We start from the raw sequence: 13,450 nt of genomic DNA on the forward strand, positions 1-13,450 counted from the left end.
TCCTGATTTCGTTCTTAGAGAGAACGATAATAATTTACTTGCATCACTCATAATCTACGTTAACATCAACTTTCAGAAACAATTCATTGTACTTAAAGTAAATGTTGGTGTTTCACTATAAACATAAAGATATGTTTTTTTTTACAACAGTAATAATGGTGACGAATTCTTTTGTATGTAGCCTTACAGAAGGTAAGACGTGAAGGTTATGTTATAAGTGTAATGCTTGAGAGTCAGTGTAATTTACTATGGAGGACAGGATTTAAAAAAACTTTTAAACGGTCACCATCAATCTGATTTTATTCTCATGCAAATTAAAAGTGATATGTTATTTATATATCACTGTTTTAAGAATAATATTTGCTGCATAAATAATGTTTAGGAACTCCGAAAATAGTATTGTTGTAGAGGTGTTTATGTTTATTAATGAGATATTTTTGTTTATTAACCTTTCTTTACTTTTTAGATATGTTTGCGTGAATAGATTATACAAATTTAATCTTGATTGAATTCATTTTGGAAGTTTCATTTAAATTTTCAGTTGCCTTGTTTGGGTATTGATTGAAGAATTGGAATAAATTTGGAACAAAGACTTGAGACTCATTATTAAGTTTAAGTAGCTGGAAATATGGGGGTAAACGCAAATGATGATTACTTAGCTGGCTGAAGGTATGTAATTGCATGTTTTTATTGTTTTAGTTAAAGGTAATCTTGATGTACCATGATATTTAGAAATGAAATCAATAAATGGCACTAGACTTCCACATAATAGATATTAGTTACGAGAGCAAGTGGTTGTAAAATCGAATGCTGCTGTAAGATTGAGTTAATCTCGAGATGAATATATTTTATGTTTGCAAGGTGAACATTTTGTGCTTTAGGAGCTCCAGATTTCCTTTGATGTATATACTAGCTGCGCCTAAAGGTCAATGTGTTTTAGGGAATGTCTGTATAATTTAGATCCCTAAAGAATTGATAGACCAATTCCCAATGAGGAGTCCCTATTTTATTTAATTTTTAGCAAGAATTCCTTTTATGACCTTTTTTTAAAGTTTAGGTCCTGACCAGTCCCGAAAATAGTCTTCACTTTCTGGTTGGTCTCTTGGTGAGAGATGTTGATAGTTCCTCTCTACTACAACCCGATTCTGGAAGCAGATTTATTATAGGTAAGTAAAAATTAGTTACCCCTGTTAGATAGTTTTATTTTAGAAGGTAATAATTTAATTCTCATGATAATTACTGTCTTCTCGCAAATGTTTTCTATTATGTACTTGAATTGAAACTTTTGTTAAGATAATTTTACTGAGACATGTTATTTTTAAGCTATATTTTCTCATTACAAATTGTGATGATTGGAGATTATAATGCAAGAATTGGTTGTTTGCAGGTTCTTTCACACGATCTGTTGCAACAGTAATCCAAATAGTTGCTTTTCTATGATCAATACTAAGGATGTGATGCTCAATGGAAGAGGGAAAAGTTCATTAAAATTAGTGGTAATTACAATTTAATAATTTTTTGAATGGCAGATTTGACGATATCTGCAATACATGGCCAGTATGGGGAGCTCTGTCATTGATGTCTATGGCGTTTCCATTGATTTATGCCAGGTGTGTTTGAAATTAATATACTATCAGAGGATTTTTAAATTTTTGCACTTTCGCTATCAGTGTGCTGGGGCTCCGCCAATGTAAAGTCATTTAGTTTTGGATAAGAAGAAGTAGCTCATCACGGGGCAGCTTTAGAAGTTAATTCTAGTGAAGTTTTTGATTTTCCTTTCGAAATTCAATTAGTTGTTTTATCTGAATTAATTCTTAAAGATTTTAGAAGAGGTTTGCTTCGTGTGTGAGAGTCTTCCGAAAGAATGGCTGGCCCATTGTTTGAAGGCAAAGATGAAATTTTCTGCTCTGCTTAAATTATTTCGATTGTCCGTCAGATTTTCCTTGGAATGCCTACTTGTAGGCTAATAATTCGAATAAAATTTTTGTACGAACAAAAAGTTCATTTACTTTACCAGTTTTAAAGATTTTTGGCATTTAATTTCCTATATTATAGTAAAAGCAATATTTTACCTACAGCTGATATATATCAATGAGGAAGTTTGCATTACATTTCTAAACTTTCTTGATTCCGGTTCTTCAGCTTGTCAAGTTATTTATGCTGATTCTGATAATCATTCTGTTAACCTGAATTCTATTTTTATTTCCGAAAAGTTAAATTCGCTACTGGACAAGGCTAAAAATAATGTCTTCTGGTTTCCGGATATTTTTCGAGAAAACAAGTCACATTTTTTTAAAATAAGATGTACGGCTACTTTTGGTGAATAATTTATTTTTTCTTTGTTCAAGAAGGGTAGTGTGGATGATGAAATTTTCACGGGGAACCTGCTTCTTCTCTAGAATCTTTCATTGTGACTGGGTGTCTTCTCAGCGAAAGTCAGCCCGGCTTTCGTTGGAATTTTTCTACTTTTGATAACCTGCTTCTTTTGATGAATACAATAATTTGTCGAGTTGGCAAGTTCTATTGCTTTTTTAACGATTTCAAGGCAACCTTTGACTCGATGTACTGCAGATCTTCGTTTTAGAAAGTTTCTAATCAGGAGTTATCTTCAAATTGTAATGATACCTTAAAAGAATATTTATTTAGAAGCTTCTTTTGCTGTTGGAGGTAAGATACGATCATCGAGTTTTTCAGAGTTAAAAATCTTCTTCGTCTGGGTTGCCTTCTTAGCCAAGTCATTTATGAGCGATTTATGAATGGCTTTCGAAGGTGGTGTGAGGTTGGGATATGCACACTTTGATGTAGTGCCGATGATATAGTAGTTCTCTTGACTGAGAAATCTATCACTCTTAAAAGAAATATTCGGATCTTGGACTTCTATTGAATTTTGTTGTTAATCTAAACAAATCTGTAAATGTATATATTTACTCTAAATTCTAAATAAATCATTTTCTTCTACTCCCAAGTTTGAGTCATTATTTAATGTTTAACACCTTAAAAACTTAGCCACCTTTCCTCAAACAGGTATTCTTAATAGAATTTCTGATAATAACATTTCCAATAAAAGTTTTTGATTAAAATTAGTTGAAATTAGTTTATTAATACAATACAAATTGTAAACCAAAATAACAAAACGGTAATGACACTTCATAATGAGGTAAAGTTTCGTCTCCCTTCTAGAAGTAGAATTTTTCTGGAAAATTTTTTCAAATAAAAGTTTTAGATCTGCGTTTGTTTTTTGTTTATATATATATATATATATCTCGATTAAATTGAAGAAGCTGTTTTAGAGAAAATCTTAAAAACTGAAAAGTCTATTCAGTTATGTGATAACTTAGGGTTGACTGATTTTTAACAAAAACATTGTGGCATCGTTTGTAAACCTCTCTAAGGTATAAATATCAAATTTGAAATTTCTGCGACTTTATATTTTTCAGTTACAGCAGACAGACAGAGAAAGAGAGTGAGAGAGGGAGATAAATTTGTAAAAACCAATTTTTCGAACTCAGGAGACCTCACAACAGATATTTTTGGTTAAAACTCAAAATCTAAAATCAGCAAGATTAATAACTACTCTTGCTACTCTATAGTTAGAGAAAGAAAAAACATTTACTAGAATGGATAATTATTTCTCAATTGTGGTTGTTTTTAAGTAGTTATTTTTAAAATTTCCACATTTATTTAACTCTGAAAATTTGCTGTAATCCGAGATAAAAGATCATTGTAATTAAAATGAGGGATGTTAAAAAAAAAAAAAACTCGTGAGTAACAAATCAGCATTGCAAATGGAATTTACTTCAAATATTAAGAAAAACGAAAGCTACATTTAATGTTGGTATTAACAAAATAAATAATTAAAATGGAAGGTAATTACAAACATTAATATTACTCAAAAATGCATTCAATCCATCTGCTAAATCAACATTAATTAGTTCAATCACATAAGATGAAAAATGATTCAATATAAAACTAATAATATATTGTGCAAGCCAATTAACTACACCACTAGGCTCTAAACGAACTATGAAACCATGTAATTTAGTTATTCTTGCCCAGTTGATGTGAACTTTGCAATTATCTTGTTCATTTACAAAAAATGATGAACTGAACTCCAATTCATTATTTGTACAATTTGCATTCAACAATCCAGAAACTGTAATACCAAACGTTTTTAAATTAAATTGACGACTCTTGAATACCAACTTATCAAGACCGATAGAGGTTGAAAAAGTAGTATTTCCTGTGATAGTATCTTGATGTAAAATCACAGGTCCTCTTCGGCTAATTGAAGAAATGTTTCCCAGTTCAATCCCGTGCATCTTCAGGGTTAGGGTCCACGGAACGTCGAGTATTTTCTGATGTAATTCTTTATCTATATCAGGAATATTTATAAAATCAAAATGGTTATCAATAATTTCACTCCTTGCAACGTTAATGATTTGATCCATAATATCATTCCAAATGGAATCGCCAGCATCTATAGTTTCCGGATCACTAGCAAAGGCTAAACCACTAATAATTAGAACACCACATATATTCCACATTGTTTACTTTTAATACTAAAACTAAAATTCCCATAATGTAGTGAACTTTCTTTCGGGGAACAACGTGTCTTATCTATTTCACGTGCATTTTGATTACAACTTGCACCAGATCAGTAGCAAAAAACAAAAAAAAAAAACTATTTGTGCCAAACTATAATCTATTGATATGCCCCGATTGATTTCTTACCCAAAGAAGGCACCGCGATTGTAACTGCAACATTTTGAATAAATTCAACCTTGTAGAAATAATTTAAGAGTTAATTTACTCCAAAGTGATGCAGATGATCAATACAATTTTAGAAATTATGGAGAATTATTCCTACGATTCACTTCATTACTTTCCCCGCTACTGAGATCTGTAATTCTTATTCTATCTCTTAAATCTCAAAACAAGTTTTAGAGTGCAATAATTCTAAATCATCATCACAATTTTCATAGTCCCCAAAAATATTGTCGAACAGGAACATAAGTTATTCTTTCAGCCTACAATCCTGGACAACATTAAGGTAATTTAGTATGGATAAATTTAATGTTGTAATATCCAGAAATAACTTTATATTTCGCTAGCTCAATATTACAAGGTTGTATGTTACATTTTCAGAATCAAAGTTGTATGATGAAACATATTTAATTAAATCTAATCTAAATAAGACGAAATGGGGATTATTCAGTTTTGTTTTTTAGTTTACTCATTAGTAAGTAACAGTTAGACTCAATTTTGCGGCGCTAACTTATCTAATAATAGTAGAATATAAATTTGAATTTTTTTTTTTTTTTTTTTGCGCATCAACAGCTGAGGTCATTAGCGCCCGGAGCTTTTTCCAGTGCACTGCCGGCCTCCGGACAGTGTTCTCTCGTTACAGACAACACTGTCCATCACCGGACAGTGAGCTGTAAGAAGCTCCTAGGAAGAGAAAATCCAAGGGTCAGCTGCTGGATTCGAACCGGGACCTCCGCGTGGGAGTCCAGTATGCTAACCTCATAGCTAATCCCTTCCCTAATTTGAAATTTGATTTTCTCTAAACCTGCCTCTGGTCACATAGAACCTTGTAATATTGAGCCAGCGATTTGTTGCTGTCAATTTTTAATTATATAATCCAGCAAAACATTTTTTCAACTTATTACATTACTTTTTTCTTTTTTTTCACTTTATTTTTATATTTACAACTGCAACAATTTTTCCATCAAGTAAATTTGATCTTATTGGTTCAGTTCTCTTGAAAATTCATGGTTGGAGCAATCACCCACTGGTGAAACTCTTTCTAAATGATTTAATCACAATAGATCTCTAGGCCACTCTGGTCTCTCTTCAAAACGCACATTACTTATTGTATTTTTTTTAACTTACTACATTTTTTGTTTTGGAATATGCGTGAGAATATCATATTCACAATCTTCGCTTTAGATGACTAATTTTTTTATGTCACAAATCAGATAATGTTTTCTATAAAAAAGTGACGTAAAATTTTACCAAATATTAGGAAGATTAGGAGTTATTAAAACATTATATAGTAATTGACAAGTACATATCTTATTACTCCCTCACGCTTATCAAATGACAGTATTATTTATCATAATTGGTTGACTAAGAAACACACCCAGAATTTTTAGTTCGGGCAGTTCTGGTTTGAGTAGTTACTGCTTATTCATTTTGATACTATTTTTTAAACCAGATACAAGATGATCACATTTAATGAGACGTTTTCTGATATGTTTAAAAATATAATAGAAATAAATAATTATAAAATAGACTGTAAAAATGATAACTCCAACAAAGAAGAAGCGAGCCGCAGTGTACTACTAAATACGATAGATTTATAGCCTTGGAAAAATGGTCGCACTCTTTCAGACAGAGCTAGTTGTAAGATAATTTGTGCTGCTGTTATTACTACGCATTTCAGAGTTGGAATCTATTCAGTCGTCCTGGCGGTATGAACCCCCCCCCAAAAAAAGGACGTGAGTAATTTAGTGCGTAGCTTAACGTACACAGTACTGCACACCGCAAACGACACACGAAAGTTCTTTCTAATGGTGGGTGAAATCTCACTTTTCAGGGACAGAGTTAATAAAAAATATGTTAGCATACCTGTAACCTTATGGACGAACCAACACAGACAGTGAGTTGGCATGGCATAGGCTTATCAATTATATGACAGAATAGGCGAATATTACAAAAAATAAATAAATGAAATAAAAAAATAAATGAATACTAAACGTCTTTTTGTCAGTGTAAAGAGCTATGATAGCTATGAATAATAGAGAAAAACTCACACCCTAAACCTCTACCCAGGTATCTTTTTCAAGACTCTTAAACGGCCAGGAAGGACTAGACATGAAAGACAACTAAAGGGTCTTTAAAGATCCTTGGGTCGGGGGTAGCATAGTCTGGCTTTCTATTCCCAAGGAATTTATTCTAAACTGACAATCAATATTGGTATTTATAAATAGATAAAAGTATTATTTATTAGATGTTAGAGAGTAAAAAACCAATTTTGTCTTTAGAGCAGCAAACATTAATAATGTATAGTATACATTACAATCACATTTTTTATAGAATATTATTGGAAAACTTATATTTGTTATGTATATTTTAGGGGCAAAAGGGTTCAATCCAAACATCTCTTTAATCAAGCGATTTTTTATTCATTAAAAAATATTGTATCATTAAATTCTATTTATACAGAAACTTGTAAATTATTCCACAGTATAATGTTTGCTAAAAATGTATTACCTAAAACATTTAGCGTATCTGCTACTCGGTTCAGCCTCCTTTTTAGGTTTCATTTCTGATCTACCATTAACACACTAAACTCGCCTTACATTTGCTGTATGAGGCAGGAACTTGGTTGGAGGAGAGCTGAGAAATAAGCTTCCTTCCAGTTGTGCTTTCTAGTAAAATATTGAGAATTCAAGGAGAAGTAAATGCTTTATTTATTAATAATAAATTTATTACTTTTTACAATAATTAGGATTGCAATAAATTACAAAAATCAATATTGTTTGTAACAACATTTACTTTATCTGCCAAATTGATATTACTACTGACAAGTCCTAGAATAAAATTTGAAAAATTGTTCATTATAAAACTAGCAAGATGTTCAGTAATCCAGTTAAATAGGCCACTTGGTTGAATCTTAACTGCAACATCCTTAAATTTAGTAATTCTTGCCCAATTAAAATGTGCTCTGCATTTATCTTGTCGATCAGTCAATAGTGATATACTAAACTCTACTGCATTGGATGCTGAAGCTATGTAGATCGATCTAGAAAAGGAAAGACTGTTTGCTTTTAAATAAAGTTGTGGGCAATTTAAAGCCAACTTATTAAATCCCAAAGTTGTTGAAAATGTAATATTCCCAGTGACATCATCTTCTAAAATAGACAAAGGTCCTTTCCGGCTGACGGAAGAAGCGTTAGAAAATTCAGCTCCATGAATTTTCAAAATAAAAGACCACGGTATACCCAATATAGTTGTTTTTAATTCTTCCTGTATATCTGGGACATGTACTATATCGAAATGATTAGCAATAATTGCATTCCTCGCTTCCTCAATAGCCTGATCGAAAAGTTCATTCCATGCTTCACTGCTTTCAGTGTCCCTTGTGGTATCTCCATCAAAAACACAACTAATGCTTAAAAACAATATAATCAACTTCATTTCTATGTGGTATTACAATAAATAAAATAAAATTTCGCTCTCTGTTGTTATATTACTCTCTGAGAATATGCTATCTTATTTGTTCTGATATCTTCGTACTTCAGATAACAAATACGAAATTAAGACCAGGGCTGTTGTTTCGAAGAAAGAACACCTGTGTTATAACAATCAATCATACATTTGTTGTTAGATCTGTTGGCTCTGTAATTTAATATTTATTTTCTTTATAATATCTATTATTACCGACCTAAGCCAAAAAAAGCTGTTATTCCCTACTCCTTCCTTTTAAAAAATAAATTAGTATAATATAACTTCTCATATTTTTGAAAATAAATTCAAGTAGTTTTATGACGACATGATTTGCTTCTGAATTTTTAACTAAGTTTTATATAGTTTTAAGAAGCCTCACTCAAATAATTTTTTATTGTTTTTAAAGCATTTTTCTTTCTGAAATATTGTCGTCCACTTTGTGCATTGAGTAAAAATTAAATTAATTAAATTGAGTATCAGTTTGATGCATCAGATTGGAGTCTAGGCATATTACTATATAGAAATATTGTAGTACAGTTCCATGTCCTTATTTAATTAGTAAGGTACACTTAACATTTAGTTTTAAGCGAATTTGTATGAATAATTCTTTTAATTGTGATAAAAGTAAGTTATTTGAAAGCTTCATACTTTTTATTTATTTAATCAACTTGATAAAAATCTCCAATTTTCCTGCCTTTTATAGATACATATATCCTATACAGAACTTCCTTTATAGATAAGAAAAAAGAATTGGATGACAGTTACTGATAGTATCACTATCTACGATATATCAGCAAGCAATAATGTTTTTTTTTACATATATGTGACTTACTTTATACTCGTACGTTCTTCATTTACAAACTCAAGAACCTTTTAATATAAGTTGTTGAATTTCTTATGCAATCATGTTTAATTAAACAATTGTTTTCCTGTAAATAATTGAACGTCTCCCTTCCGCATAGAGAGAAGAGATAATTAAAGAGATAAAATTTAAGAAAAAGACACCGAATTGTCTTCCAATTCTTCTAGATTTCTACTTGTTTTGTCTCTGATGTCTAGTATTAAGGCCAAACCTGAAATATACATAATGGGTAGCCTTCTTTTGGAAAATGTAAGGTAAAATAGAAGGGAAAAATACCGAATTGTCTTCCAGTTCGTCTTGATTTCCACTTGTTTTGTCTCTGTTGCCTAGTATTAAGGCCAAAGCTAAAATATACATAAAGGGTAGCTCTTTTTTAGAAAATATAAGTTAAAATGCAATGGAGAAATACCGAATTGTCTGCCAGTTGGTGTAGATTACAACTTGTTTTGCCTCTGTTACCTAGTTTTAAGGCCAAAGCTAAAATATACATAATGGGTAGCCTTCTTTTGGAAAATGTAAGGTAAAATAGAACGGAAAAATACTGGATTGTCTTCCAGTTCGCGTAGATTTCAACTTGTTTTGCCTCTGTTATCTAGTTTTAAGGCCAAAGCTAAAATATATATAATGGGTAGCCTTCTTTTGGAAAATGTAAGGTAAAATAGAAAGGAAAAATACCGATTTGGCTTCCAGTTCGTGTAGATTTCCACTTGTTTTGTCTCTGTTGCCTAGTATTAAGGCCAAAGATAAAATATACATATAGGGTAGCCCTTTTTTAGAAAATATAAGTTAAAATGCAATGGAGAAATACCAAATTGTCTGCCAGTTGGTGTAGATTACAACTTGTTTTGCCTCTGTTACCTAGTTTTAAGGCCAAAGCTAAAATATACATAATGGGTAGCCTTCTTTTGGAAAATGTAAGGTAAAATAGAACGGAAAAATACTAGATTGTCTTCCAGTTCGCGTAGATTTCAACTTGTTTTGCCTCTGTTACCTAGTTTTAAGGCCAAAGCTAAAATATACATAATGGGTAGCCTTCTTTTGGAAAATGTAAGGTAAAATAGAACGGAAAAATACTGGATTGTCTGCCAGTTCGCGTAGATTTCAACTTGTTTTGCCTCTGTTATCTAGTTTTAAGGCCAAAGCTAAAATATATATAATGGGTAGCCTTCTTTTGGAAAATGTAAGGTAAAATAGAAAGGAAAAATACCGATTTGGCTTCCAGTTCGTGTAGATTTCCACTTGTTTTGTCTCTGTTGCCTAGTATTAAGGCCAAAGATAAAATATACATATAGGGTAGCCCTTTTTTAGAAAATATAAGTTAAAATGCAATGGAGAAATACCGAATTGTCTGCCAGTTGGTGTAGATTACAACTTGTTTTGCCTCTGTTACCTAGTTTTAAGGCCAAAGCTAAAATATACACAATGGGTAGCCTTCTTTTGGAAAATGTAAGGTAAAATAGAACGGAAAAATACTGGATTGTCTTCCAGTTCGCGTAGATTTCAACTTGTTTTGCCTCTGTTATCTAGTTTTAAGGCCAAAGCTAAAATATACATAATGGGTAGCCTTCTTTTGGAAAATGTAAGGTAAAATAGAACGGAAAAATACTGGATTGTCTGCCAGTTCGCGTAGATTTCAACTTGTTTTGCCTCTGTTATCTAGTTTTAAGGCCAAAGCTAAAATATATATAATGGGTAGCCTTCTTTTGGAAAATGTAAGGTAAAATAGAAAGGAAAAATACCGATTTGGCTTCCAGTTCGTGTAGATTTCCACTTGTTTTGTCTCTGTTGCCTAGTATTAAGGCCAAAGATAAAATATACATATAGGGTAGCCCTTTTTTAGAAAATATAAGTTAAAATGCAATGGAGAAATACCGAATTGTCTGCCAGTTGGTGTAGATTACAACTTGTTTTGCCTCTGTTACCTAGTTTTAAGGCCAAAGCTAAAATATACACAATGGGTAGCCTTCTTTTGGAAAATGTAAGGTAAAATAGAACGGAAAAATACTGGATTGTCTTCCAGTTCGCGTAGATTTCAACTTGTTTTGCCTCTGTTATCTAGTTTTAAGGCCAAAGCTAAAATATACATAATGGGTAGCCTTCTTTTGGAAAATGTAAGGTAAAATAGAACGGAAAAATACCGATTTGGCTTCCAGTTCGTGCAGATTTCCACTTGTTTTGTCTCTGTTGCCTAGTATTAAGGCCAAAGATAAAATATACATATAGGGTAGCCCTTTTTTAGAAAATATAAGTTAAAATGCAATGGAGAAATACCGAATTGTCTGCCAGTTGGTGTAGATTACAACTTGTTTTGCCTCTGTTACCTAGTTTTAAAGCCAAAGCTAAAATATACATAAAGGGTGGCCTTCTTTTGGAAAATGTAAGGTAAAATAGAACGGAAAAATACTGAATTGTCTTCCAATTCGTGTAGATTACAACTTGTTTTGTCTCTGTTATCTAGTTTTAAGGCCAAAGCTAAAATATACATAATGGGTAGCCTTCTTTTGGAAAATATAAGGTAAAATAGAACGGAAAAATACTGAATTGTCTTCCAATTCGTGTAGATTACAACTTGTTTTGTCTCTGTTATCTAGTTTTAAGGCCAAAACTAAAATATACATAATGGGTAGCCTTCTTTTGGAAAATGTAAGGTAAAATAGAACGGAAAAATACCGATTTGGCTTCCAGTTCGTGTAGATTTCCACTTGTTTTGCTTCTGTTACCTAGTTTTAAGGCCAAAGCTATTTTAGGTCGACCGTTACACTCACATTTAAGCGTGTTGGTTAGTCACGAGACATTTGAAGGACCACCTACGTTTACTAGGGGTTAAATAAGGTTTTCTAAACTTTCATTTATATATTTTAGGGTTTTACTGCCTCTAAGCATTTGATTATTAAATTCTAACCAAACTTTCATGAAGAAAGAATCAATACACCAGAAGTGCAAATTTTAAAGAAAGGCTTTTCCTATAATTTACTATGAATTGGCCAAACGGATTCATTTGAAGCTGATCCAATGGCGTACTTAAGCTTAAATGTCAGTTTGACTTCTTACTTTGTCTTAATTAATAGTTTGGTTCAGAGGGAATGTGTCCTCATTCTACCAACATTATTATTAATTTGATCTTTTTTTAAAAGCAATACTAAGTTACAATAAAATTTTATTATATTCCTAAATTATGGTAAGAAAAAGTCATGTGAGTGTTCATCCAACTGTCGAATATTGGCGAAAACTATTCGAAAACTTACGTAAAATTTATTGAAAATTTAGAATTATCTTTTTTCCGAATAATTTGTTAGTATTCAATATTAACCTAAGATTAATAATATTTGTAAAATAACTAAAAAAAAGTTAATTAAATATGAGAAAATAATAGAAGATTTAGAAAAATAAGTGAAAAGTATTGTAGCACCATTGTTAGTACGCTGTGACCAGCCCATAACTGGTTTCCATTGGACGGGGCGTGACTACACTAGAGGTGGGAGTGATGACGTTACAGGTGGGCATGTCCCGCCCATCGTCTGCAACCGTACTGCATTGTGATTGGCTACTGCTTTAAAATCAATGAAATAACTAATTTAAAAATTTTTTCTCAACATTTCTCCCATAGGTATTTGATAAACTTTCGATTAAAGCAAAAAAAAAAAATTATTTTAAAATATATGATAAATAATATCTCTTTTGGAATAATACTTCATGTTCTACACAATTATCGTTAACAGAAACAAAAATGTTGAGAATTTGTATTGTTTAATCGTGAAATAGATAAAAGAGAGATGGGCATATTGTAGATTTGTAGGCCGCCATTAAATAGGCGGTAAGCTTACTTTATACTCCATCCGGTGGAGAACTCTTGCGGCAATTTCTGTAAACATAAATGCAGTTTCTAAATTCATATTTAACCATATTGGTGACTTACTAGACTTATATAGGACCACTTTATACTCATCTTTAATCATGCTGGAGACTCATTAGACTTAAATAGAACTATCTTACCTCATATTTAACCATGTCGGACACTCACTAGACTTATATAGAACCATCTTACACTCATATTTAACCATATTGGTGACTTACTAGACTTATATAGGACCACTTTATACTCATATTTAATCATGCTGGAGACTCACTAGACTTAAATAGGACTATCTTACCTCATATTTAACCATGTCGGACACTCACTAGACTTATATAGAACCATCTTACACTCATATTTAACTATATCGGTGACTCACTGGGCTTATATAGCACCACTTTATACTCATATTTAACTTATTTTTTTTATCAAATTACATGTAACCTATTTATGGATTAGTCAATATTTTTTTGTCAATCTATCTACAACACATGTATAGATTC

At 31.6% G+C, this 13,450-nt stretch overlaps 1 long non-coding RNA gene across 1 annotated transcript; it reads left to right on the forward strand.

Annotated features, from left to right (window-relative positions):
• Nucleotides 1-298: 298 nt before the first annotated feature.
• LOC141458345 (uncharacterized) lies at nucleotides 299-2,965 on the forward strand. The gene is made up of 2 exons (XR_012460891.1): nucleotides 299-1,166; nucleotides 1,388-2,965. It is a non-coding gene; the product is annotated as an uncharacterized lncRNA (long non-coding RNA).
• The last annotated feature ends 10,485 nt before the right edge of the window (nucleotides 2,966-13,450 follow it).

The sequence above is a fragment of the Rhodnius prolixus genome, unplaced genomic scaffold, assembly GCF_049639745.1.
Source record: "Rhodnius prolixus isolate KJV_2025 unplaced genomic scaffold, Rpr scaffold_5, whole genome shotgun sequence".
NCBI lineage: Eukaryota > Metazoa > Arthropoda > Insecta > Hemiptera > Reduviidae > Rhodnius > Rhodnius prolixus.